Source organism: Heterocephalus glaber, unplaced genomic scaffold (genome assembly GCF_053883595.1).
Source record: "Heterocephalus glaber isolate CG9 unplaced genomic scaffold, H.glaber_assembly_v1.0 deba00001442, whole genome shotgun sequence".
Lineage (NCBI taxonomy): Eukaryota > Metazoa > Chordata > Mammalia > Rodentia > Bathyergidae > Heterocephalus > Heterocephalus glaber.
The window spans coordinates 37,231,640-37,254,766 of record NW_028258296.1 but is presented as its reverse complement, the minus strand read 5'-3'; the positions used below and the strand labels follow the sequence as shown (position 1 = coordinate 37,254,766).

Genomic DNA, 23,127 nt, shown 5'->3' with positions numbered 1-23,127 from the left:
TGTTAGTCATGAGCATATTCACAGTCATTGTAAATCAGATAATCCATAAATAAGAGAAGTTAGAATTTAAAGCTCTACAGTAGGGCCGGGAATTTAGCTCAGTGGTTTCACCACCTGCTGTGCAAGCACAAGGACCCAAGTTCAATCCCTGGTACCAATAAATAAATAAATAAATAAATAAATAAATAAATAAATAAAGCTCTACAACAACTGTCAGTACAATTTCTTCTGTTAGCTTAAATTGGCACCGAAAACTTCTACTTAGCAGGTTAAAACTACTTGGAAAGTTGAGGAAGGTGAAACCAGATTGCTAACCTCATTTCTTAATTTTAGGCTTGCAGAAAATCTGCTTCTCCTTCTAATCAATATCTTATACAATATCACAACACAGCATAACAGTTTTAACACCAGAGATAAAATATTAGCAGTAATACTATGTGACCCTGCAGAGATATTTAATATTTCTGAACCCCAATTCTTCATTTAAGAATATAAACATGACATTTTCTTAATTTCTTAATTTTTAAATTTCTACAATGATCAATTTACATACTATATATAGAAAACTATTAATATAATGCTTGAAAACAGATGCTCAATATTTGTTACTGTTGGTATTATTGTTATATTATCATTAGAATGGTTATTATACAATATAGATACAAAAAAGAAACTGACCATAAAAATAGCTGCCTGCATGTCAGGCAAAAATTATCAGGAGATATATCAGAAATTCCATTTTAGACATAGCATCAATTGTATATCCAATGTAAACAACAAAGTTCAAGTCAACAAATATTCATTTGAATCTCTCCTGATTTTCTTCTGGGTTAGTCTGACACACATCTATCTGCTTAGCTAGTCATGGATATAGTTCAAAATATAATTAGTCTTTGAAAATTGCATGATCAACAGACATGGTGGATACTCCTGTAATCTTGGCACTCTGGGGAGCTGAGGCAGAAGGATCACATGTTAGAGTCCAATGCTGGACATATATTGACTCTGACTCAAAATAAAATAAAGAGAAGGATGTAGCTCAGTTTGAAAGTCCTCAATTTTAAGGCAGAGAGAGAGAGAGAGAGAGAGAGAGAGAGAGAGAAGCCACATGATTGATAGAAAAGAATGTATTTTCAAAAATCGCCATTCAGCATCAGTAGTAAAAGCATTGATATTTGAAAAAGTTTCAAATCTCCTTTTCCAGTTTACAAAATCAGAGGACTACAAATAAAGGTATGGTAAATGTAATAAACAGACTTTTAGTACAAGCTACACATAATAATCAATGTATGTGAGAAGAAATGACCAAATAAATATTAGAGAAGAAATATTACATTTTCATGGTCAAGATACTTTTCTGTTAGATCAGAAAGTTGGAGACATGTTATTTTAATAAATACAACAAATTATTTAGAAATGAATATTAGAGTGTAATTGGTCTATCAACATTTAAATGTTGAACAAATATTACATCACTTAATACAAACAGTAGCTCTCTGAGTAAAATTCTATATTAGAGAAAACCAAAAAGTATCATTAATAATTTGACTAAGCTAAAGGGTAGGAAGAGGATTGGAACCTAGGACATTGGGTTATAAAGACTTTATAATCAATCATTATGTTATACTAGGAAGGAAAAATACATCACAATCAGAGGGAGTTAGTTTAAAACCCAGATCTATCTTATACTGTTCATAGTCATGGAAAAATTGCAACACCCATGAGCCACTTGCCATTTCTTTTAATTGAGATGCTTTGAGATTACTCTGATGATCGGATGAAAGGATTCTGAAGGCTGAAAGAAGAAATGCTATGTATTATCATTTTAGAACCATTTTTTTTATTTTAATCAAGGAATCCTGTATAGTGCTGCAGGACTCATTTCCTCTTGATCTAGCCTGACATTTGTCTATATTAGAAAATAACAGGGTGGAAAAGTACTATGAATTGGACCTGTGTATGTGTGGGTGGAAGTGTGTGTTTGTGTGTGTGTGTGTGTGTGCGTGTGTGTATTTAAGAATTAATCCTTTAAAACAAGATAGATAAAAAGCTTGGAAAGTTTCCAATTTAACATTCATCATTAAAATATCTTCCCGTAGTACAGAATAAGTTCCACAAATGACAGATACGATTATATTATAATCTTCACATTTTTCTTCCATTTTCAATATAAAAGCTTGCGTTTTAATACTCTTATCATTTTACAAGCTTAAACTTAACATATCAAAGTATATTTCCCCCATACAAATAAATTGTGAGGTCTGAAACAACGGGAACGTAATTTTAAGCCTCTTTGAGAATTTCCTCGAGGTTACTTTTTACTCCTTACATTGTGAATCATGAATTCCCATTTTCAGAAGAAAAAGCAACTGGAGGGAAGCCTTCAGGAGATATAGAAAGATACAGGGTACTGTTCTTTTTCACACTTTCATCACCACAGAATACGATGCCATTCAGTCCTACTTCGTGCTTATTTGTGCTAAAATAACTTTCATAGCAATATTTTGAAGCACTTAATCTAATTTTATCAAATCTCTTAGTCTGTGAAAGTCCAAATTTTATCTTCTAATGAAGCATAATCTTAGCTAATAACTTTCAAGTATTATACTACCATGTGACCTGGAAGTTCATTTAGTAGCAGAACCTATGGCTTTGTGCTAATAAAAATGAACTTTGTTTGCTTTTTTTTAAGATTCTGAGAATCAATGTTTTTCATTTATTCTCATAGTCCTTTGTTGTTTCCATTGTGTTAAGATAGTAAGAGACAGTCTTTAACAAAGTTACCACTAAAGCAAAACTGATTTAACAACACTGAAATTCTAAAAAGCATCAAAATGCTTATCTTCATTATTAAAATGCAGTAATCAGATACAATATTTTTATTCCCACTCCATGATGCCTAGCTCATTGACCACAAGTTGAGATTTCATCACAAAATAATTATCATTCATCATCATTGTACTTGGAATGTCTAATGTCTGAGGGAATGAAATTAAACTAGAACAATTGAGATCATTCCAGGGAAGATAGATATATAGCTTCTAGAGGCAAATACTACTTTTAAAAAGTAAAAAGTAAGCTGTAGTTTTCATTTTTTAAAACAAACTCTAACGAATAGCATTAACCCTTAACTTCAGGCAGACATATTCTGATTAAAGCTAAATGGAGTAGAAGATAGGAACTTTGTTGAAAAACTCCTAATTTTATTTATTTGTTTATTTTTGTATTTTTTTGGTACTGGGGATCGAACTCGGGTCCGTGAGCTTGCGCAGCAGGCGGCAAAACCACTGAGCTAAATCCCCCGCCAAAAAAACTTCCTAATTTTATAACCACTCAAAACGCTGCATTTACCATCATAATATCTCATATATAATTTAATATCTGACTTCCCCAAGCTCCTATCTTGTTAAACTTCAGCAAACAGGACTTGATTCTGCTGTTTATATTCTGAAGCCCTCATCACTCCTCAATTGTACAATTTTTAGTAGTGAATCTTCTAAACCTCCAAAGGAAATCAAATTGAGTGGCTTCCAAGCTGTACATGGAATAACCATTTTGCTCTAGGACATGGGGCTCCGTTGATGCTCCACTGTTTTCTTCCACAGGAAACAAAACTCTCCCATATTCCTTTCCTGATCTCGCCATTGCTTCTGTTCGCACTAGTTCATCCCGTTTTCTCTGCTTATCTCTAAAGTAACGCTATCTCTCAATGTACTGTGTTTTGTTTTTATTCTGTAACTCTTGCTGTATGGTGAGAATGTACTTTCAGGAGTGATAGGAATGAAGTCTGAATCTCCTGTTTCATCAGCTTTCCAAATCTCTAGATCATATTTCTCACATCCACTTGGATGTCACACCATCATTTTTATTGCTTTTTGCACGTTCAAAGCTACAGGCATTACTTTCTGACTGAATCTCTGCCTTCTCTTGATTTCCCTGTCCCTGCCATGAACCATCCACAAGTACTCTCATTTGCCCCTTTGTTTTCTTCTACCTAAGTATGCTTTTAGCATGCTATTTTTCATTGACTACTTTGTAGACTTCTAAAAATATATTTCCTGAACTCTTACCATGACCATCTAACTGGTTATTCTACCAAATCCAATCATTCATATGAGTTCTCTGACTAAAACAATGAAATAAATGTGGTCATGTTGCTACCTTGACAGCGATCTTTGCTACCTGCATCATCAGTCCTTACCTCTCTATGTTTTAAAGATACTGAATTTCTCACTTTCCCCCTCAACCACTGTGAATTCTCTTCCTGTGCTTCTCCTTCCATCTCTCTACTCATTCTTTAAAACTCAGCTTAATTATCATTTCTCATATATATCATAACCCTTCAATTCATTGGGAGTCAATTCTTTTTTGATCCTAAAGTAATTATTTAGCCTTCTATAACCATATTTATTACCTTAGGTATTGTACACATATCTTCACTGCTCTATGTGCTATGCAAGTCCTAAGACAAAACAGTCTAAAGATTCTATTTTATAAATTCTGGCATTTGGTTTGGTTTAGTTTGGTCCTAGGGATTGAATTCTGGGCCTCGTGAATGTTAAGAATGCTCTCTACCACAGAGCTACCCCATCAGTCTATAAAATAATTTAACAAATTTTGTTTTCAATCTATATTCAATGTACATCAATGTATAATCATCTACACTCTATTTTAATATATTATGTTTCAATTATCTCGGTTTTATAAACCATTTTCCCATTTTGATACAATTTGATTATGATTATAAAATTTGCATTTGACTTGTTTTATTTTGTTTTGTTTCTACTATGTCTCTGTGGAAAACTTTGTGGTTGAATTAAAAGACACCAAACTTCTCAGTTATTTTGGAATCTGTGTTAACTTAGGGTATGTCTGTATTGATAGCCTGTCATGCTATCAATTCATACTGCTGATGGTGCAGGTTTCTGCAGAAGATGTCACCCTGAGCCATGCAATTTGTTTTTATTCAATTTGCTATGAGAATACCAGAAAACCAACTTAATAATTCTGCATACAGTAAAAATGAATGAAGATCTGGGGCTTTCTTAGGAAACAAAATTTCTGAACTTTAGTACTTAGACTATAATTTCTTTTTGAATCCAAAAAAGTATTATGCATTTTTTCTATTTGAGGTTTACAGTTATGTGACAATAAAATAAAGAGTATGGTTCTAAAATGCATTCAGTCATGTATAAACATAAAACCACAGTCATTGATTTCCATCGGGCATTAATTTCTGTACATTCCTTAGATTAAAATGGTGAAAATCCTCTGCTCTCAAAGAACTTGATAGAGCTGACAAATATAAAATAATGTGACTGCACAGTAACCAGGTGTGGATAAGAGGTATAAAATCAAGATTCAGTGTTTCTCTATATAGGAAAAGTCATAGGAAAAGGAATTAGTAGGTGCCTTATTAAAGGGGCCTGATAAAAATATTATGTTATACATTTTTGCTCTCAATCTCATTTTGGGGAGAAAGAAAGCCTCCAGCATATGCCAGTTTAAAACAATTCTTTTGGGGTAGTTCTTGCCTTTTCTCTCTAAACTTTTATAGAAACATACGGTAAGAAAGAAAAGAAAACCCCTACCCACACACACAAACACACACACACTTTCTCTCTTAAGTTTGATTAAGGGTAGAAGTTGTAAAAATCTTCAGAGAGGAAGTAAACTCTGAGTTGAACGTTTAAGAGTTGGTTGTCCACTAGCATTCTATAAGAAGGAAATCTTATCTAAGTCTACAGGGACATTAGCAACTTAGTAATTGGTACAAGCCTTACATTGAGATATGGGAGAAAAAAGCAGAGTAAGCAATTGGAAAGCTAAGCAGTTACATATACTTTATAAAACATTGACCATTTCATACTCATATGGTGAGGCAATTGGGATGTCTGTAGCTAATTTAAGGGTGGATAATTTCACATTTGCTACTGTTCGTGATATCAGTAGGGAAAATATAATATGAGCAGTCACTGCCATGGACTGTTGCTGGAATTCTGTGTATGGATCATTGCAAGTATGAAGTTGTTGTAGATTTTTAAGGGAATAAACAACTCTGTAACTTCTTAAGTCTCAGAGATATTTAAATTTCCAAGTCCAGGAATAATAGCCACACTGTACTGGAAAGGTGAAACAACTGATTTGTTATTACAAAGTATATTTTCACAATTATCCACTGGACAACTTTTATTAAGAATATTTATCCAAAGTCTGATAGGAATGCTATTATTAGAATCAACTAATGTTTTTGCATATTCATATATTTCAGACACTATTAGCTGGTCAATTATTCCATAATAACCCTCATGATAACTTTGTTTTATTTTTTTTTCCTTAAATTCTTTTACTGGTACATTTTAGGTATACAATATGTTTACATTTATTATTGGGTGCTTGCACCTGTACATGGTGTATCTTGGTTCTTATTTTTTCCCCATTATCTGTGCACCCTTCACGCCCTCCACCCTTCCCTATTTGCATAGAGTTCATTTCCATTTTTTTTTCTTTTCTCATAATTTTTCCTTTCCCTTCTTCCTTTCCTCTTCCCCTTCCACCACCCCTACCCATTTGGACCTTTTCTTCCTATTTCAAATTATCAATTATTCTTTTTAATCATTTTAATCCTCATTTACACTTTCAGTTTCTCACACTAGAGAAACTATTCAGTATTTACATATGTGTGTCCTATTTATTTCACTTAAGAGTATGACATCCATTTAGCTATAAATGTCTCTAGTTTCTCGTTCTTTATGCCTGAGTAGTCCTCAATTTTATATAAAAAAAAATACATCTTCTTTATCCAGTTTGGCACCTTATCCAGATGGGCACTTGGGCTGTTTCCAAACTTTAGCTATTACGAACTGTGCTGCTATAAACTTACATCCTATTATTTCCTCTTATTATGAATGTAAGGTAACTGGAAATCTATAGGTTGAATAACTTGCTTAGAGTCTCATCATTTTTAGGTAATAGAGCCGAGATTTTCACCCAGATCTGACTGACTCTCAAGTAGAAACTTCATTTCCAAGTGAGGCTGACCTTGTGGATTCATAATTATGCTGCTTCAGTGAGCAGAGCAATGCCAAATTCGAAAACAACTGGATTGGAGGATGATATTGTAGTCTACATTCACTTTATATACTGTGGCCCTGCCAAGGAAGGTACAGTAACTATGCTTCAGGGCCATTCTCCATATTAAGAACAATTATGATGTTAAGCAATCTTATTCAATTATATACCAACACAAAATATATTCCAATCCAAAATGACTTTATTGACTAAGCTAAAAGGTAGTGATCTAATTTCAGCAGAGTAGTTATATTTTAAGGAGAAGTAAGTTATCATATTTATTTATATTTAGTAAATGTAATACTTTCTAAAATAATTTTGACTGAAGAAATATCTTTCTGGAAATCAAAGACATTTTATTTCATCTAGCTATAGTTTAAATACACAAAACCATGGTCATTAGTACCCTACAGACTGGCAGATTCCTTCAGCTGATGAAATATGATTGCTGTTTTCTCTTTTGTGTCTTTCAGGAAAGGAAAATAGCTTTCTCTCATATAGTGGCAAATCATAAAGCTAAGTTTCTTTTTGAGAAAGACTCCAACCAAATAAATATCAACTTAATACAAATGTCATATGAGTTCTTAATGAACTTCTCAATAAAAACTCTTTGTTTTTTTCAAATCTAGTAGTATTAAGTTATATACTGGAGGCTACGTAATTTTGTCCTAGTAGGCCTTGAACTCACCAACTCTGAGTCAATGTGTCAATCCTGGACTTTGAGTACCACATTCAGCATCTCCAAGGATATGTCTGGACTGTAATCATATGGGGCTATTGAATATGTGAGGATAAATACTAATAATTTTAGACTAAAATGTCATTGTATGGTGGTGAATTGGCATAGAACACTCCTAAATGACCTGTCACTGAAAGAATTAATGTGACTTCACCTTCCATATTAATATTCCTCTATATGCAATGTAATATTACATATGTAGAGAGTCTCTCAAATACAAAATAGCAATTAAAAACATTATTAAGGAAACAAAGGCCTACAGCATCTTCAGTTGTAGACTGAATTCTACTGTGGGTTTGTGTTAAAAAGATCACTTTAAATATAAGGTTTGAAAAGATATAGACTTATTAAAAGGTAGAATAACTTTAAAAGTAAGCTCAGAAGATCAAAATGCCATTATGTTCTTCCATGACAGCCTTTATAAATAAGCCTTGTTTTAAAGACTGACCAAGGCTGTTCCAACGATAAACACTGCTTTGAAATCAGACTGGTAGAAAAGGCTCTGTTGTGCTCAAAAATGAAGCAGGGAAGGTAAAATAAATTAGAAACCACATAGAAAGTCATTTGAGGAAACAGGATGTGAATTTCCCAAAAGGGAGTAATGGAAATACTGACAAACTTTGGTGGTGTGAGTCAAAATTGAAGCCACAGTGTAAGGTAAAGCAAAGGTGTGGTGACACACATCTGTAATCTCAGAGCACTGCGGAGGCTGAGGCAGAAGGACTACTGTGAATTCAAGGCCAAAGTATGTAACGAAGTGAGTTCAAGGCCATCCTCAACTACATAGAAAGACCCTGCATCAAAGGAAAAAAAAAGAAGAAGAAAAGTTGTATGATATAAAACATAGGGGAAGGGACTAGAAGTTATTGAACTGGAAATAAGAATGGATAAATTATGAGAAATTGTCTATATGGGTAAACTTGTTATGAGGTAGTATGAGAATCCAAAACTGAAAGATAATGGTGTCATCTATCAAGTCATTAATGTTTCACATTCAGTGAGTCATATTACCATGGATACTGAGGTTGACCACAAATGTTTGAAAGGAGGCATAAGGATCAAATTGATTCCACTTCAAAGGGCCCAGCTCACAAATCCATCTTGCCTGTCTCTCAATCTGTTCTGGTTGGGAGACATTTAATATTTTGAAAGTGCAAAATATACATTCTTGAAAGTAAATTTCACATTTTTCAAATTGAAGTATTAAAAATGAGAAAGGTTATGGGATAATAATTTTGGCAGACTACTCAAACTTATAAAATCTGGTTACAATACTTACACAAACAATAACTACACTATCATGTCACAATTTTTAAAATTGTAGATTTCTGATAAGTAAGAAAATACTTCAGTGCATAGAGTTTTACTTTCAAGAGAGTTAAAGATTATTCAATGGAAGAGGATGGAAGGGAGATTTGAGGTGGCTAAGTTGCAGTGACAAATGCAAAGGCACGAAAAGAGACAATCTGTACAAGCAAAATAAGTACAGTCCTTGTTCACATCAAATGAGAAAATAATGAATTATCACTGTGTAAAGTACTATATAACTCTGAAGCTTGCTGCATTCAGCTATGATACTGTGCATTGCTCTGTCACTTTTGGTTTAAAATATTAACAATTTGAAAAATATGCAGGAACCAACATAAATTCTCATTAGTCTAATATTATTCCCTAATTAAATAATTTTATATTAGCTAATTTAGTATGCTTGAGGTTGAAAGGACAAGGGGGAGAATGATGAATTTGAAACTAAACTTCAAAGCCCTAAAGCAGAGAGAAGCAACAGCCTCGGTGCCCTGTAAACTATCCTCCCCACTGAGTCTCATCTTCCTCTGAAGCAGCTAGTTGCTCGGAAATCAATACTGTAAGGCTCTGAAATTCTCTAGATGCCAATAGCTATTTGGGAAATCCTGGAAAAGAGAATTAACCATTTATAGGATGAAAAATACTGTGTGACTTAAATTATTGTATGTAGCAATGAGAAAATTTTATTATAGTTCATCACTGAAATATATATTATCATAAGTGTAAAATTGCCATTTACCATGCAACTGGACTTTATGTTAAAAGATAACATTTGTTGGGTTCAAATGTAAATGTTTATTTAGTGTCAGTTACAACTAATTTCTTATGGAAAGAATAATACAAATTGTGATAATTTTTATTACTCTTACCAAAGGAAAATATATTGCTGTTTTCATGAATGAGTCTATTTATTTCTTTCATTTAGGCTTATCAGACTATGAGAATGTAGTTCATCCTTCTCTGAGCATAGTGATATTGACCAAAAAGAGTGTGTCCCATGAGAATGATCAGAAAGGTGGAAGTTCTTAAAGCGTCTCATAAGAGAAATAGTCAAAAGTATGGTCATGTTCTGAGGAACAGACAAGTTTAGAGATTCTTCTGTGTAAAGAAATATATGTAATAAGGAGAAGGAGACCTCTTTTTTGTTCATCAGACAAACTGGGACAGTGAATGGAGCATGTGTATAAGAGATTTACTCATTAGTTCCATTATCCAATACAGAGCCAGTCAGTCCCATACGGCTGACTTTGCTAATATTGAAAGTATTCATTTTGGAAAAAATAACATATTGGGGTATCACAAAGGGAATTCAAGAAGCAAGTGATATCTGGATAACATAACAATTAAGCCATATTTTTATGCTATAAGGTCCTACTTCCAATCATTTGTGACTAGCATATATACTGTGATGCTTCTGCAAGCTCACTCACATATATATGTTTCTGAAATTTCATTGCACATCAAAACCAGAAACTTTTAGAAAATGAAATACATGTTCCTCTCCAAGTCCATTAATTAAATAGCATTTCTGGTGAGATAAAGTTAGGAAATTTCTATTGTCAAAAGCAACTGGTGATTGTGTGCATCCAGACCACCTTTCATAGCATGGAGCTCCTAAGATGTATCCCTTTACTTGCTGGTTAGGTTCTTGAAATTGTGCTTTTCAGTGACTAAAGACTGAGCACTGTAGAACTCAGAATTCAATTTTATTATTTGAAATTTGTTTGTGAAAGGATAATTGAGTGATAAAAACAACAATAATAATAGCACTTGCTCATTACACAAGCACTGTGCCCAGTCCTTCATACATTATCCCATTTTATTTTTCCAAGTCTATAAAATCAACTTCTAAATAATACCTTTGCTACTTTATCAAAGGATATAGTACCTAGATTCTTTGTTCTCTAGTCATAGACCATCAAAAACTTTACCTTTTCAAATCGGATCAGTAAAAAGTTGAATAGCCCACTCTCCCCTGGAGAATTTTAGTCAGTTTGACACCGAGAAGCAGCCTCAATTTTCAACCCAGGTGCAAAGCTTCAGATAAGGGTTTTCAGACACCATATTCAACATTTACCTTCACTTTGTAGTTTCCAGGAAACAGAATCCAGAGTCCACTTCTCAACTCAGGGCTGATGTTAAACTCTTCACACAGAGCATTGCTCATTTTCGATGGTATCAAGATTGTTTGATTTTATCACTGTCTAAAAGTCATCCTTACTCTGGTCCTGTTTTTCACCCTGTTTCTTCCTTTGTCTGCTAAGATGCTCCATGATTCTTCTGCTGTGAAATATCCTGTGGTGCAACAGATTAACACATTTTGCTGGACTAGACATATGTCCCTAGTGTTCGTATCTAGTACACTTCAGCAGTAGATAATATAATCTTTAAAGATAAGTAAAATGAGGTCTAAAAAAATCTCACAGAACATGATTAAACTAAGATTCCAACCCAGATTTATATTATGTTAAGCCTAGGTTCATATCTATTCAGAGTGAGAGAATATTAGACCTTCATAGGAATCTAAAGCATGCCATACTGTAAACTCTAAATAGAGAATTAGGACTAGAGTCCAGGTTATCCGACTTCTCAACCTACCACTGCATAGACATAGTTCTGTCTTTGTTGAACTGCCAATCAGCAACTTTTCAGGATTTCACTTGCCTATACCCTCTGTGGACTTAGTTTTCCAGGGGCTTTCTGGATATCTGGAGCCTTCATTGAGACTTAACACTGGTAACCTCTAGGCAGCACCCAGCCCTACAGATATTTTCTGATCATCTTCTTCCTGGAAGATGGGAAGATAATCAAATCAAAGTCTGGGAAGGGACAGTCAAATCAAACTAATGCCTTACAGATTTCCATAGCTGCTGAGAACTCAAGAAATTATCCTTTTTTACATACGGTTCTTACAACCTTACCCTAAAATGAGCAAATTATGTAAAAGGAACATCCTTCTCTCCCTTTTTCTCCCATATCCCAAAATCAGAACAAGAGATGTGATCAAAACATGCTGAATATTTAAATTTTACAGATTTACTATGTTAAAAAAAACATATTGCCATTAAGTCTTCTCAAAATACTCTCCCTTACTTCAAACACACTTATCTCATTATTCTTGCATTCTCTAAAGCAGTCCTGGAAGTCTATTTGCTGCATCTCTTTACAAGCTGTTATTAAAAAAATATAGTAAATGTTTCTGCTGAGTGACATTCAACAGAAAGGCAGTCTTGTGAAAACATTACAGTGTGTCTTTATCCCAATTATTTGCTCTATCTAGCACCATACAACTTCTGGCTCTTCCCAAATTAAAAATGGTCATGAAACATAAAGATTTTTTTACTGGATTCAATAAATTCAGGCATCCAGGACAGTGCAACTAAAAACATACACAAAAGGGGACTTATGGAACTTCTTCAGAAAATGTCAAGAATAATGGGGTATGTGTGTTTGAAGTGAGGGTGAGTATTCTGAGGGCAATTAATGGCAATGTGTCTTTTACTGTAAAACATATGATTGAAAAATTCTCCACATTTTAGATCACACAGCTTATGTGAGTGATGGCCTATTCTGTTTAACCCTCTACTCGACATTGAGTTATAGTTAATTAAGTATATATTACCAAACCCCTGTCATTATGAAGCTGAGCAAGGCAGCAAATGGCCTCACAACTCAGAAATATTCACCAATTATAAGATCACTTATTTAATGAATTATTCCTCAATATTGCTACATTATTCCTTACTACAATGGAATACAACTGAACCCACTGATTTTTGCACAGCATAACTATAAAATATTATTCAATACAAATAAAATAGAAATTAAAGAATGTCACATAAAAGACGTGGTTTTACAACATTGGTGGAAGTGTTATAAGACACAAGTCTCACCAAATACAAAGCAATTGCTAAAGAGTAACTGAAATGAAGAGAGAAATTATTGGACAGGTTTTTCAATTATTTGAATATCAAAGAAATGAAAGAGGCCCTGAAAAAATTAAGGAAGTCATTGAAGAGTTTTACACAACAAATTACTTGATGATTATGATTTTAATTCAAATGGTGAGAATATTGTTTTAAATCACATAAATATACATGTAAACTAATGCTTCATTTATTTATTTGTACTAAATATAGCTAAAAATATAAATATATACCCACATTGTAAAATAATTTATTTTATTTTAGACTCATCTTTTTAAGATTAAATTTCAACTACAACTTTTATTCACTTCTAAGAAATTTTAGATCCCTTTTAAAATGGGTTGATTTAAAATGTCTGTTTTCTGTTACTACTTTCCAGTGGATGGTGAAACTCCTTTCTCAGTAAGGACCATGTGTGCTTTGGGGCATTTCTCACCCTGGCTTCTCTTCTACAGCTGACTCTACAGGCCCTTATACTATGCCACAATCAGTAGTCCTCACTCATCATACTTCACTTACACTCATCCTCTCTGAGTTGTCACCAGGGCCCTTCCTATTCCAAGTGTAAACTATTAACCATTGTCTTAGTTTCTTTTGTTGCTGAGATCAAATACCCAATATCCACAAGTTAAAGGAGGAAAGGTTTATTTAACTTACTTTGTAGAGGTTCCAGTCCATAATTGGCTAGCTCCAAGGCAGGATGGCTTGGCAGAGGGGCATCGTGGATGAGAGCTAGTTCATGGCAAACACAAGACAAGAAAAGCAAGCAATCAAAAAACCACAACTCTTTCTATCCCTTATATCTTATTCAAGCCACTTAGGATGGGTAGCACTCAAACCTATAATCTTAGTGTCCTTGATCCTAGCATTTCATCATGAATCAATCCCATTGCCACACACTCTAGATCCAGCCACCTCTGAGAAAGCCCCATCTATGACCACATGAAACTTTAGGGGGACATCTAGATACCAGCGATAATATTTTGCCCCCCGCCAAAGACTCATGTACATTTCTTTATGCAAAACGTATTCAGTCCTTCTTCAAGAGTTGCCAAAGTCCTAACAGTTTCAGCATTGCTGAAAAGTTCAAGTTCAAAGTCTCCTCTGAAATTTAAGGCAAACTCTAAGCTGCAAGCCCTTGCACAAATGAAAAGAAAGTTAAACACTTCCAGAAATCAATGGCACAAGAGAAACATTTCCATTCCAACAGTTACAAACAGGAGGATAGCAAGAAATGGGAGCAAACCAAGACCAAAGTCCATCAGGGCAAACATTAATTCCTACAGTTCCATGTGCAGCATCTGAGAGAATCTGTAGCAAGATGTGAACTCCAAAGTGCTTGGGTGGCTCTGCCTCTACAACACTTCTGGTAGTTGTAGCTCTCATAGCCTCTCTCTTGGGCCATTGCCACTCCCTCTTTGCAGCTTTCCTCAGATGATCCACATCCCTAGCATCCCCAAAATTCTAGGGTCTCCACCACATCTTCAGCTTCACATTCACATTTGCACACATTGCCTGCTCATAGGCACACTGCCTGGCCTTCCAGGTCTTTTTCTGAAATCTGAGTGGAAGCATTCCTGACCCCACAACTCTTGCATTTAGCATGTGCCTAAAACCAGCCCCACATAGATGACTCCAGGGTCTGCTGCCAGCTGGAGCAGTAGCCAGGGTTCCTCCTCTCTTGGCTGTAGCGGTCAAGTACCTATGAAGCAAATCCATAGGAGCAACTTCCCTAGGCTGCTGCCATTCTGGAACATGATGCTCTTGGGATCTCCTTGAAGCAAAGTCTTTCACTTTTGCAACTCTGATGCTGCAAAGGCTGGAGCCCTGCCAGTTCTTGTTATGTTCTCAGGCCATCTTTTCTGTTGTTGTCTTCTGAAATACTGGTATTTTCCTTGTTAGTCTTTTCAGTGACCAATTTTCCCCTGTTCTAAATTTTCAGGCTGCAACTTTACTGTAACTTCCTTTTTGGCCAAATTTAAAATGTTTTGAATCATTCTGGTGGGCTCTTTGCCCTTGATTCTCAACATAGATCTAACTAAAAGCCCCCAACCATAGCAGTGCCACTGCCCCAACATTAGACTACCTTAAAATGTCTTTTGTAAGATTAATTAGTCCTTCAGCCTTAATCTTAGTCTTAGGCAAAGTCTCTGGACATGAGCAAAATGCAGACAAACTTTCTGCTAAGGTATAACATACATTGGAGTCCAACAGCCAATGCAGTCCTTCCCAACAGAAATCTCCTGAACCTGATCTTTACTAGCAGGATTTCTATCAGAATTCTGGTCTTCTGAGCTCTGAGCAGAATATCCGAAGTACAGCCTAAGCCATTCCAGCTGTCCTTTTTTAGCCAGCATTTCCAAATCTTTTTTAACTCTTCTCCTTCCCACAGTCCAGTTCCAAATGCTCGTAAGTCACATGGCCAGGTACAGTCACAGCAATGGCTCCACTTCTTTGGTACCAAATTCTCTCTCAGTTTCTTTTCTCATTGTTGAGACCAAATACCTAACACCTACAAGTTAAAGGGGGAAAAGTTTATTTAGCTCATAGTTTGTAGAGTTTTCAGTCTATAATTGGCTGGCTTCAATGTAGAGTAGCTTGGCAGAGGGGCATCTTAGAGAACCAGTACATGACAAGCAGAAGACAGCAAAAACAAGCAAGCATAGGATGACTGCTAATCTTATCCAAGCTAGTTAACACAGGTAGCACTCACACCCTTAATCCTAGTCCCCTTGATTGCACCATGAATCAATTCCAGCATCACATGCTCTAGATCCAGCAACATCTGAAAAAGCCTCACATATGACCACATGAGGCTTTGGGGGCACATCTAGACACAAACCATAACAACAACATACTTTTCCACCACTTTATTAAAAATGCAGCATCTCAAATCTACTCCAACCTTCTAAATCACAATTTACTGTTTCATGATTTACCCAAGTGATTTATATGCATCTTAATGTTTAAGAAGGCTGTTCTGGACAATTCCTACTTTTTCTGCAACATATTTTGAGAAATCTAAAGGGTACTCTTTTCTTTTTTACCTCTCTTATGTCTACAGCTGTTCATTTACAAAGTCTTGTGCAACATACTTGTGTATGTTAGTATGTTAGTTCCATTAGTATTCCAAATATTTGAGATAATCAACTTATAAAGATAAAATATTTATTTGGGCCCAGTTCTGGAGGTTTCAGCCCATGAACAATTGATTCCATTGTTTTGGGTCTGTAACAGGGCAGTACATCACGGTGGAAGCCTGAGGTGCAACAAACTGTTCACCTCATGACAAGTTAAATCTCCTTCAAAGGCATGAGCCCAGTGGCCTGAAGACCTCCCTCCAAGTTCTGCCTCTTAATGTTTCCACCACTGCTCAAGATCACCAAGCCGTGAACAACTCTTTGACCCATAAACCTTTGGGAGACACTCGCTCAGACCATAGCAGAGCCTAGTCTATGTCTTATGTTTGTTTTATCTTTCTCTTAATTATTACATAGGCATTGAGATGTCTTCTTCAACTGATCTTCTAACTCTCTCTCTCCGCCCTTACTCATCATCTAATATTTAATGAACTGCTTCCAAACGATCATTCTCTAATGAACAAATTTCATATTATTTGAATTAGCTTTGTGTTACTATAATGAAATACTTGAGACAATTAACTTATAAAGGGAAAAGGTTTATTTAGTTCACAGTTCTGGAGTTTTCAGTCCAAAATATAGTGATCTCATAGTTTCTGGCCTCTAGTGGGGTGCGAGATGGTGACTGTGGAGAGCAGGTGGGGAAGCACACTATCCACATCATGACTCAGAAAGTAGAAAGAAGCAGAAGAACATGGGTTCCACGGTCCCTTTCAGGGTCATGTTTCCAATGATCTAAGGGTCTTTTACTAGGCCCCACCTTTAAAAAAATCCACAATACCTCCCAGTGCCACCTCCCAGGGACCAAGCTTTCCACATGGACCTTAGAGGGACACTATCTGTTTTCAAAGTATAACATTCTCCTTCCTTCAACTCTCCAAAGATACAGTTGTAACAATCCTTAATCTTCTCAGAGAGCCACATGTTTCTACTAGTTCCTGCAATGTTTCCAACCGTATCTCCTCCCTCTCTTTACCCTATCACATGTGCTTTCCTTCCACTACTCCAAACTACCTAAGTTTCTCAAATAAACATGCATCTCTAAAACACCAGTAGTGAATTCACACATGCTGTTCTCAGTGCTGAATGCCTTTCCTTCCAATTCACTTGGGAAATTTTACTAAGTGTCCATAAACCATTCATCTCCTGAAGCCTCCTCTGTCCCACCCAAACACAGTTCATAAACAACTTGATTATGACTTATTGTATATGACCTATTATACTTTGTACACACTATGCATTGCACCATATTGAAATTACTTTTGCAGGTAAATTTCTCCTTCATTTCTATCATACTCCCACAAGAATGTGAGAAGTTGAATGAAATAATTTTATTAATCTCTGATCTCTAGCATTTACTGCCTAGCATATATGGCATGATAAACAAACCTCTGTTTAATGTATAAAAGCTTTACTATGAAGCAAACCTACTCCCTAAATAATTCCAAATACAATTTTGTAGAAAAATAATGACCTACCTTTCTTTTTTCTTCCTCTTTTGTTTCCTTTTTCTTTCTTCTTTCTTTTTCTTTCTTTCTCTTTCTTTCTTTCTTTTTCTTTCTTTCTTTCTTCCTTTCTTCCTTCCTTCCTTCCTTCCTTCCTTCCTTCCTTCCTTTTTTCTTCAGTGTTGGGGATTGAAACCAGAGCTTCATGCACGATAAGCACAATAGGCAAGTACTATACCACTGAACTCACAATATATACCCCAAGCCCATATATTTATTAGCTACTTCTGAAAGTAAAAGCTATTAATGGAGATTCACATTATTGGTGCTCCACTATCACTGAATAGCAGTTATGGGCAGATTTCATTTTTAAATTTAATAATATCATGACGTATTTCAGTAACAGGTAAAGTATATCCTAAATATGCATGCCTCAATGTTAAGAGGAGGAAATTTTTGTGTTTTAAATAGTGTAAATGAGTGAAAATAAAACTTCCAAATATGAAGTGAAAAATACAATAATTATCTGTGCTTAAATTGCACCCAGACAGCCTGAGAAATGGTTAAAAGTAGACAGCATCAGCTAGAGGTGTAACTCAGTAGTACAGTGCTTGTCTAGCATGCGAGAGGCCCTGGGTTCAATCTCCAGGGAAAATAAAACAAAACAGTAGAGCACAACAGAATTGCTAAACACCTCTACTCAAATCATACATCAGTGCAAGGCACATAAAAGGGAAAAAAAGGAAGAAGGAGAAAGGGATAAAGAAAAGAAAATGAAGATGAAGAGCCTACAAAAGAAAGGAGTAGGGGTAAGAGACAGAAAAGACAGATGGAATGGGGGGATAGGCAAAGTCAGTTCATTTTAAATAATGGCAAAAATCTGAATACTCCTCTTATAATGTCTGCTTACATTTTGAAGAAACTTGACAAAAAGACTTTCTACTAAAATGTTTTAACATTGAATTTTCTGGCTCATTATACATAAATATTAGAGCTAAAATTACTGCTTGTTGACAATGTAATTTTAAAACTAATTTTCAATAATGCAAGGTCATCCAGAACTCTGATATTTCTATTTTTCTGACTTCCTTTTCTGGAAAATACTGTTTCAATAATAATGACCATTATTGTTTTACCATCTCTTTATCCTACTAATGCTACCTTTGGTCTGCTATGATTTTATTTTATTAATGGAAAGAGAGATTAAAATGCAAACTACTAAAACAAAATATGTATATGTATTTTTTGCCAAAGGAAAGACTAACATATATGAATCTCTACTCTTTGAAGTAAAAGATGAAATTTCTTAAGAAAACAGGATGAATTTCCTTAAAATATATATTATTTTAGAGCCCACAGAAGATTGTACTGTCAGTTTCCTTAAAAGAATTAGGAATTAAGAGCTGAACCTATATAATCAGCTGGAGCATTGTACTTTCCATTAAAGTTTTTTTTTTCTGATCATTTCACCAGAGTGATAATCTTCTCTCTTTTTTCCCCCCCTTTGATCCATATACTTACAAGTTTGGAATTAGTTGGTTTTAATGAACACAACCACTTGTATTCTATTACTTTCCCAGATTAAATAATTACTCGAGACAGTATCATAGACATGTTTTAATCCTGAGTATAGTACAGTTACCGAGTCACAGAACACACTTTAAAGTAAGATTAATAATATTCTTCTCATGTTTTCATGACAACAGAAAATAATGCTCAATTATGTCTCAAATGTGAACTAAAAAAAAATATTAAGAATCAAAAAACAAAACTTTAATTTCAATAACGGATAACCTCTGTCAGCACATTTTCCTTTACTTATTCATTCTTTAGTTCAGAATTCTATATGGCATTGGGTTCCTTTTAGATGAGCATTAACAAAAGGAATTGTTTTTAAATCAAATTGCTTCAAATCAAGTCCTCTACAAACAGTTTTTATAAGGTTAATATTTTGTAATGGCACTGAAACCAAATAGTGAGTTTGAACAGCTTCATCTCTGTGGTTGTCATTTTAATGACCTGGTCTTAACTGTTTTTGTGAATTTGTAAAACTGTGTAACTCTCAGCAGATTTCAATGACAATGTCAGCCCAAGTCCAGATCTTTACACATTTATTTTTAACTATGTTTATCTCCCCAGAACTTTTAAATCACAAAACAGCCTTGAGTACACATGTTGATGAAGGGACAATAATGAAGAAGAGTGTAACTAAGGCTGTGCATAAAAATCAACTGTGCAGATTTCCTGCTATTCACGTGATTGTTAGAAAGCTTACTAGAAATGCAATCTTCTTTCATGCTTTAATGTTTGGGGTTGTTTACTACCACCAGATTTTTGATTCGTGCTAAACATACATTTCAAATTCCATAAGGGAGATAAGCTTTATGAAACAACTTGTAACAACTTTTCAGAAAATTGCACATTTGAAGATCCAATTTTGTTCTTTCATGCTACCCCTGAAACAGTCTTCTTTCTGATCACCAAGCAATTTCCCAACCTCTGAGATTTCTCTTCCTAAACAATTTTTTTCCAGGAAAGCTTTTGGCAATAATTTAACACTTCAGTCTGCCCTGGTGAGTTGGGTGAATTAGAAAAGTCTGAAAATAGATTCCAATGAAAATGAAGTGAGGACCAAGTCCTTACCTGAGACTCAGTGTCTCCCTGGAGAGCTTCATTCCATCACAAAGATAAAATCAATACATAAAAATGAATTATTTTAAATTTTTGTGCTCAGCTTTAAGCAATCATCTGTTGAGAGCATGCAAATGACAAAACTCTAATGTTTCACCCAAATAATTCCAATTGTTTAAAAAAGACAACATTTCTAGTCGGTATGAGTTGTAATATTGTTATCATGTGAGTGTGTGTGACTGAGTTGGAATAATACCTAAGAACACACAATCGAGAATGCAACTATGGGGGCTTATATACTGGCTTTGCCATTTATTAAGTATGTGACTTCTAAAGCAATATTTAACAACTCAGTGCTCATTTCCTGATGTACAAACTGGTTATAATATCCCCCAGAAAGTTTGTGTGAGGATTAAATTAGTTCATATGTGTAAAGTTCTTAGAATAGTATTTGGAAGATAGGCTTAAATGGGAACCCTAAGATGTAAGCAGTAGGGTGGGAATGCTTCATATATTATATGAATATAATTCATACTACTTCAGTGAATCCCTATAAGCAAGTCACATTAGAAAGACTAATATTTTGCATTTTTAAAAAACACTTAAATCTTTTACATCAGTAATTTACCCCAAACCTGATAGCCTCCTCTTCTTTAGTACCAATAATTTTTGCCCCTATTCATTCCACAAAGATGGAAGAAAGATATATATATACATATTTTTTTTCTTGGAATGATGATAGCAAAAATTCCTTGAAAGCTTATCATGTTCTAGGCCCTGCGATATGATTTGTGTGCAGCAGCCTATTACCCTCACAAATGCCAAAAGCGTCAGGTTCTCTTATTATCACCAGTGTACACACGAGAAAACCGAGTTTACACACGGCTCCTGCAATCACACAGCTCCTTGTGCTGCAGTGCACAAACAGGGTGTTGCAAGGTGTGTGTGTCCTAGGCTCTCAAGTGTAACACTAGAATACACAAGGAACTATCCAGAAATTCACTTTAATATTTTTATTTCCCAGTTCAAAAACTTAAGACCCAGAGCAAAACAGTGACTGAACTGAGGGTCTCCCCATCACACCACCCGGCATCCTCTTTTCTTCTAGTTTAATCCTGGATTTACATTTTCCCGCTTCTGCAATTTGAGTAGTAAGTCAGGGAAAAAATGTTCACCCTAAATGTATTTATTCATCCCTTGCATTTCTACTTTTCTCCTTTGAAGCAGCAACAACAGCTGCCAACCAAAGATCCCCAGGGTTTGTGGAGCCTGAGACAGCTTCATAGATGAAGGCAGAGATGAGAAGACAGAAATCCCTCCTCTGAAGAACTTTGTTAATGTTTTCCACTCTAAATTCATTCTTTCATTAGTGAACACTTTTAAGACAACTCTAAAACCTCAAGGCAATGAGGCCAAAGCATTGGATTCTCAGAGCAGTGTGGTCTCTGATTGCTAAGGGCCAAATTGAAGGAGAGCTGGATCCCCCAACACTGTGGTCTCTGTCTTCTCTAATCCATTTTTAACCTTTGTTTTTGTTTTCTTTTCCTTGAATTTTACTGTACACATTTAGGTACACAATACAATATTTTGATATACATATGGGGAAACGTTATTTTTTAAATTCATCCTTTTTATAGGTGGAACTCTTGTTCATCTTCTTTGCAACATTATATACAGATTTTATTAACCAAAAGCAAGAGGAAGAGATGACTTTCACACTTATGGTTCCTCTAATCCTTAAGGTTCAAGAGAACACAGAAAAAAAGTTGGGGCTGGTACTTTTTGGCTTAGACCAAAAATGCTAACATTCTAAATCTGAAAATTGGAAGGAAAAAAATTTGTAACTATAAGCTTAATGGTTCAGTACTTTACACTATCCATTATTCACATATACATCCATCATTCACACACAAAAACACTTGCAAAATGCCATGCTTGATTGTATTACACTGGTGTATTTTTAAAAGAATAGGCTTTATTGTAAATTTGCCTTAAAAATTTTCCCCCTTTTAATCTGAGAGCAGGTCAGGAACTAATGTTTATTTATTTATTTATTGTTTATTTATTAACACATTTAATGAATATTTATTGAGAACTTCCATGGTCTAGGTCCTGTCCTAAACATTGGGAATACCCTAGTGAATAAAACAGGCAACATTCCTGCCCATATAAAACTTGGTTTTTAGTAGAAAAAATGATAATAAATAGAATGAATAAATGACATATGTAGCATGCTAATTAGTTGTAAGGAGAGAAGAAAAAGAGCAAACAAGAAAAGACAATATGAAGCAACCAGATGAAAGAAGTGGATATTTTAGATGGTATGGTCACAAAGATCTGATGAAAAGGTGATTTTTGAATAAAAACAAGAAGAAAATGATATAATATTTAGGAAACTGGAATTCCATTAGAGAAGACCAAGTGCAAAGGGCCTGAGGTGAAGGATTACCTTGAACTGCTGACAACAAGAGAACAAATAAAGGCAAGAATTATAAGAAATGGGATGAGAGAGATAAGAGGAGGTCACATTATGTAGAATTTTACAGGTCAAGCTATATACTTTTACTTTTACTGTGAATAAAAGGGAAATCTATTAAAGAGTTTTAGCAGAGAAAAAACAATCTGACTTACATTTTTAGTAGAGTCATTCTGGTTAGGAGATTACAAATGGATTGTAGTGGAAAATCAAGAGGAAGTTTGCAATAATCCAAGTGCAAGGGCATGATGGCATAGGAAGTGGTATAAAATAGTTGAATTCTGGATATATTTTGAAAGGAGAAACTAGAATACTTGTTAATAGAATTGATAAAAGCCTTAAGGGGGGAAAGTTAAGGATGAAGTCTTCATTTTTGGCTTAGGAAACTTAACCC

The 23,127-nt window shown here is 34.8% G+C and overlaps 1 protein-coding gene and 1 long non-coding RNA gene across 3 annotated transcripts in view; one reads left to right on the top strand and one right to left on the bottom strand.

Annotated features, from left to right (window-relative positions):
• LOC147827695 (uncharacterized) overlaps window positions 1-14,804 on the bottom strand; it is a 41,546-nt gene extending 26,742 nt beyond the window's left edge. The window contains exons 1-4 of one of the 2 annotated variants that reach the window (XR_015452017.1): window positions 14,051-14,804; window positions 13,699-13,773; window positions 11,714-11,903; window positions 11,193-11,410 (exon numbers count right to left, since the gene is read on the bottom strand). This is a non-coding gene — a long non-coding RNA (uncharacterized LOC147827695). The remainder of the gene's footprint in view (window positions 1-11,192; window positions 11,411-11,713; window positions 11,904-13,698; window positions 13,774-14,050) is intronic. The other variant, XR_015452016.1, reaches the window with a different exon arrangement.
• Window positions 1-23,127, top strand: part of Olfm3 (olfactomedin 3) — a 192,991-nt gene that overhangs the window by 127,163 nt on the left and 42,701 nt on the right. The window lies entirely within an intron of this gene.